Below are 6,020 nucleotides of genomic sequence, written 5' to 3' on the forward strand. Positions count from 1 at the left end.
CACCTCATCTTCAGATGCTCCCTTTCAGTTTACAAAGTGTCTTCTTTCACTGTGAGGCATTTGGACTTCATGACTGCTATTTCACAGGGAAGGAAGCCAAATCTCAGGGATGCTGCGATTCTGCTGCAGACAGCCTGTAACATAGCTGGAACCAGGACCGACATCTGTCTATATAGTCGGAATCTTGCAGGGGTCAGGTCGTGGGAAAAAGGGAGAAGGCAGAAAAGTGAAGGAGGGTCCGAAAGCAAAGTAGGCGGTCTAGGGGCAGGGAAATGGACGGGACGGCGGAGGCGAAGCAGTTCCCGGATCTGCCCAGCAGAGGGCGACGCCGCCCCAAACTCCGCAAACTCACCCGGGCAACTCCCCCTCCGGGACCGCCCCTCCCGACACCAAGGGAGCTGGGCGGAGCGCTGGGAGCTTCTTCCCGGATTCTGAAGGGTCTGCCGGCGGTGGGGATGGAGGGGCGGCTGACGCGGTGGGGCAAGGGATGAAGGGAGGACCGACAGGAGAGGGGGGCCTGGGGGCCTGGGGGCCGGGGGGCCGGTGTGGGCTTCCACGATGGGGTCAAGGGTGCCGGGGCGCCGCGGCCCGGAGAGCGAGCTGGAGGCAGAGCGGGGGTGGGCGTGTGCAGAGAGAAGGTCTCGGCGTGGGCGGGGGGAGGGGGTGCAGCGTGTCTGTGGGACTTCCTGGGGCGGCAAGATTGGCTGCTCCGGGGAGGCGGTTACTCACTCACTCAGGCTTTGCCACCTGCTTCCCTGCCAGCTCCCAGCCAAACGAAACCCAGAGTCCCCATCTCCACCCCCAGCCCCAGCTAATGGCGGCTGCACCCCCAGGCTGGGACCTGCCTCCGCAGCTCAGCCCTCACTCAGCCTCCAGCCTCAGGCTGAGTGCAGGTGGTGGCGGGGAAGCCCAGCTGACTCCAATTCGTGCCCCAGAGGCACCCCCACTCCCACTCCTTTTCAAGCCCAGAACTTGAAAGTCAGTCCTGAAGCCCCTGGGCAGCTCATGGGGCTGTTCCCCGCCAGCAGCACCGCCAGTCTGATCGCGCTCTGCTGACTCCAACCACTGGTCTAGACATGAACTGCTCAGCCCCAGCCTCCTCTTCCCTCCCCTCACTTCCCTCCCTGCCACCCCCCAGAAATGACTACACCCACTCAGCCAGCAGGTCCTGGATACCCGTGTTGTGTCCCTATGCCCTAGTCCAACCAAGGTGGGGACACAGTTGTGTCCAATGGGATCTCCTTGCCCTCTGAGAGCTCCCAGTCTGTGGGTAGTGGCCACCACACATACCAAAACTTTGACCACGAAGCAGAAAGTGGGTCTGTGCCAGTGGGAGGTACAGGTCCTCAGCTCCTGGAGGATGACACAGATGAGAAGACCTCTGTGGTTCTAGGTGGGGAGCTCAGCGGTCTCTAGAACCATCTTCATTCAACATCCAGTCAGTAAATTCTTATCAAGAGTCTGGGGTGTTTTTAAAAAATGCTAATCCTCCAGCCCACCCCAGAACTCCGGAATCAGAATCTTATGGGGAGGCATAGGGTCTTACCTACTGTTGAATGTCCCCCAGGCGAGTTGTTGCTGACATTGGTAACCACTGGTCTTGCATTCACGTAACCAGAGACCACGTTCCTCGCAGATAATGTGGCTTGATCTGGGCCTTCAATCAGAATGAGATTTGAAGAAGGAGCTGAAAGAGGGACCTGGGTGAGCAGTCACTCTGGTGGAGGGAGGGGTTGCGGAATGGACCAGCCAGCTGTGTGTCTGTGCAGGGCTGGTGGGGAGGGGCTGTTAAGTGACTGTAGGGAAGCTGTGGGGAAAGAGGCCCCGAGGGGCAATATTTGCATAACTTTTACTTTTCATAGATTTGTGTGTTCTCTACTGAAAGGTTAACCTCCAGGAACAGAAAATTCGCTAAGGTTCAGGAGGTCTCCCTTACGAGCCACAGTTCTGTGTCTTGCAGGCCAGCACCTGTGCCTCCTCCTCCTCCTCCTCCTCCCCCCCCTCACCGCAGTCCAGAGCTCCCAGACCATGTGGAGTTCCACACACAGAAGGTAAGGTGGTTGAAATCAATTAAGAGGGATCACTTACATGTTCTGAATTCACCGTTCACTGTTCAGACATACCTGCCTTCAATCAATGTTGTTTGAATGCCCACTCCGTGCCAGGCCCAGCAAGGGTGTCCGAGAGCTTCAGATGGGTTGCGTGGTTCAGAAGAGGCTCCACTTCGTAAGGGTGCAAGGGCAGAGCTGAAGAGGTGGGCTCTAAGGCAGGGAGAGCTGCCTGCACACACAGCTTGTTGGCTGAGGGGAGGAATCCTACTTCTGTCCCACTCCTGGCAAGCTCAGGGCCAAGAGGTGCAGTGTTCTCAGGTCACCACCAGGGGTCAGGCGCACCTGCTCTACTCTCCAGTGTCTGTCTCATCTTTTGGCTGTTTTAGTCTATGAGGAACCTTCCTTGGTCCCATGTCCTCTCCACAACCCCAAGTTCCTCTCTCTCACTTGTGTCAGCCCATCACTCCCTCCTTTAGGTCATCCCATCCAGCCGTCACTGCAGGACAGGGAACGTCCCAACTCAACAGCCTGACGTTTCTCCTGACACTTGGAGAGTCCACAGCCTCTCTCACTTCCCCAGCTCCACGAATGACTGGCTGGTGAGCAGAAAACGTCTTCTACTGTCTCACCTTTTCTCCTCCTGCTGCCATTCAGCTCAAGTTCTCTGGTTTTTGTCTCCAGGCAAAACAGGAGTGTTTGGGGGTTCCCTCCTAACAGGTTTTCTTACATATGTTCACAAAGCTCTTCTCCAAGCCCTTTTGTGGCTCCTGGAACCCAGTCCCAAGGGCACCCTCTCATTTTGATGGGAATGTTCCCACCTTACTCCAGACAGCACCCACATCCATGAAACCTTGATCCCTCTGGACCTGATCTCCTCCTTTTGCTTTCTGGAACATCTCAGGCCCTGCTCCCTCAGGTCCCACCTTTCACTTACCCTCCATGCTCCCACTTTACTCCCTGCAAGTGAGTCCCACAGCTTTGGAAGTTCAGTTCCTACCATCTTGGCCCTGTCCTCACACTCATTCCTCCAAGAATAGTTCCCACTCCCCAGTCTGGACTCTAGAGGAAAACAGATCTGAGAGAATGCTGGTTTGGCCAGTACCAGCTATGCTACCTTATCCTCTCTGATCCTCAGTTTCTTAATCTGTAGAATGGGCTCTCAGATATGCTGTGAAGCCCAAGTGAGGTGATGGATGTGGACGTGCTTAGCACAGTGCCAGTACCTAGGAGGTGCTCTGGAAGATATTCCTGTGTCCTTTCCTTCAGAACCGCTGCCACCCCCACTATCCCCCAACTGCAGCCTGCTGATAGGAACCTGCCCTTGTCTCTGTGCAGTGGCTGCTTCTGCTCCCCCCACCGCCCCTGGGCAGAGCTCTGGCCCAGGCAGAGAGGGACTTGGGGATATGCAGGCACCATACTAAGGGGATGGGGACAGATGCAGGGCTCTGTGGGGACCTCAAATCCGAACTCCATCTGCAGGGCTGTGTCCTCACTCTACCATGCACGAGACCTGGAGTGGGGTCCATTCTCCTCCTCCCTGGAATTATTGGGGGCCCCTTCTGGCCTGGGGAGGGAGAAGGGCCCCCACAGAGTCCCCTGAGGCTTTGAGAGGACCAGAAGGCTGGTGGGAAGGGTAGGAGGGGTGGGAGGGGAGGCAGGGCAGAGGGAATACCGACCACACAGTATTCCGAGTCCCTGCTCCTTTCCCATCCACCCCCACCCCTCCACCAAACACGATCCCTGGGTTAATTTTTAGCATCGCAGCTCGCACATTAGTCACTCCCTGTCACCCACCTACACGGCAGGAGGCTGCTGTGCTGGTGCCGTCATCCCATCAGCTGAGAGGTGGGATCCAGCCCCGCCCTGGGCACCCCCTCACCCTCCTCGGAGTGCACACGGCCAGCCAGGAGCCCCTTTCAGCCTGGGTGAGGGGTACTGACATCACTCCCAACGCTAGCTGCCTGGTGGGGGAGGGGAGGAACAGGCTGATAGGAGAGGGGCGGGGACTCCATTCCGAGAGGAGAAAGCCAGGGAGGCCTTGGCAGACCCCCAACCCCAGGAAGGTGCTCGGCTGTGCCCGGGCAGCTGGTCTCCTGGCAGCCCTGGGCTCTGGGAACAAAGGTGCGTGAGGGCTCCTCCCCTAGACCTGAGCTCCTGGGAGCTGCTGTTTGTCATCACGGCAGAGCAGCTGTTCAAACAGGGAGCTTGGGGAAGCTCCATTTTCTTAATCAAATGTCCTCCCTCCCCAGGACCCGGGAGGGCAGGGCAGCCAGGTGCAGGTGCCCAGACTTGAGCTGACACCCAGCCCCGAAGGGATTTTGTGAGAGGGACCCACAGATGGAGCAGGAGAGGGGCCTCGCCATCCTGCCCTCGAGGGCTGAGGGGTGGGGAGGTGGTGGCCATCCCTGTGTAGGGCTGGCCCCAAGGAGGCATTCCTGTATGTTAAGCACCTGTTTTGTGCCAGGCTGTATTAAGTCATGGAGGTACGGTGTAAACAAGGCTGAGTTTCCTGCCTTAGAAATGCAAAAGACATAGAAAAGAAGTCAGTATAATTACCAATTGGGAGTAAATGCTATAAAGAAAGAAAAATAGAGGGCTCAAGATAAAAAATAATGGGGACAGGGAAATACTTCAGATCAGATCCTGGAAACCTCTTTAAGGAAGGGATGTTTAAGCTGATACCTGAGGATGGAGAAATCAGTCTTGCAAAGGCTATTCCAGGCAGAGGGAACAGTATGGGCAAAGGCCAGAGGCAGGAAAGCTTGCCATATTTGAGATTAGGACTAGAAAGAATAGTGTGGTTTAAATGTGATAAGTGACGTGTGAAAGGAGAAAGTTTGAGCTTGAAGAGATGGCAGGGCATCCCAGTTTAGTTGCAGAGATTGCGCACTGCACAAAGGCTCCTAGTTGCCAAATTGTTGGGCCAGCATGGCTGCTGTCAATCCACAGGAAGGGATGCCTTTTTGTAATTTGTCTGCCCAGAGGGACAACACATTATGGATAAGCCATGGTAAAGAGTTTGGATTTTATTCTTTTATTCCAGGGGAAGCCATAATGGGTTTTAAGCAGAGGGGGGTTGTGATCCAATTTCCTTTTTGGAAAGAGTGCCCTAACAGCTGTGTGAAGGATGGTCCAGGGGTGAGAGAGGAAGCGGGAAGCCCATTCAGGGGGCAAGTGCAGGGGGGAGGGGATAGGAGGTGGCCTGCCTTGGCGGGGTGGGGGGTGCCACTTAGACCTCTTAAAGCCACCGTGTGTGTGCTGATTACTGCCAGGGAGGAACACTGGCATTGGAGTCTCAAGTCTTGGGCCCAACTCTGCCACTTACTTTCTGTGTGACCCTGGACAGATTACTTTCCCCAAGTCACCTCAGAGAAGGTAGTGACCACCTCTTGGAGATGCTTTGAGCACACACTGTGTTTATTGAGGTTCTACTATGTGCTGGTGTTGGATAAGAAGTAAAGCAGTGAGTAAGACAGGAGAGGTCCCTGAATCCTGCTGCAAGGAGTGCCCCTCCTAATGGGGAGGGGAGACAGACAAAAACCAAAACCCATCACAGTAAAGACAATTTCAGATGGGAATGAGTAGTATGATGGAGATAAAATAAGGCACCGTCACAGCAGAGGGCGTGACGGTCCTTTAGACAGGACGAGAAGGCCTAGTGGAGGCAGAGCTGAGTCCTGAAGGAGCCAGCTAAGGGTGGAGCAAGGGTGATGGCAGGGCATCTGAGGTGCACTGTGGGCCAGACTGCCAGAGCAGGGAGCGGCAGGGGAGGCACGAAAATGAGGCAGGCAGGGGTCAGATAGCCCTGCATGGGAGTTGGAATCTTATTCTGGGAGTAATGGGAAGCCTCCAAGGAGTTCTAGAACAGTGGAGTGACAGTGATTGAGCCTGTCACAGGTTAGATGGTTGATGACTAAGTTCTCCTGGGGGAGAGGGTGCCGAGCAGTTATTTACACAGGGATAGTTAAG

The 6,020-nt window shown here is 55.6% G+C and overlaps 1 long non-coding RNA gene across 1 annotated transcript; it reads left to right on the plus strand.

Moving 5' to 3' along the window:
* The first annotated feature begins 382 nt into the window (after positions 1-382).
* Positions 383-3,180, plus strand: LOC123619509 (uncharacterized). Its single transcript, XR_006728148.2, has 4 exons — positions 383-438; positions 1,637-1,704; positions 1,961-2,051; positions 2,528-3,180. It is a non-coding gene; the product is annotated as an uncharacterized LOC123619509 (long non-coding RNA).
* The last annotated feature ends 2,840 nt before the right edge of the window (positions 3,181-6,020 follow it).

The sequence above is a fragment of the Camelus bactrianus genome, chromosome 12 (assembly GCF_048773025.1).
Source record: "Camelus bactrianus isolate YW-2024 breed Bactrian camel chromosome 12, ASM4877302v1, whole genome shotgun sequence".
NCBI lineage: Eukaryota > Metazoa > Chordata > Mammalia > Artiodactyla > Camelidae > Camelus > Camelus bactrianus.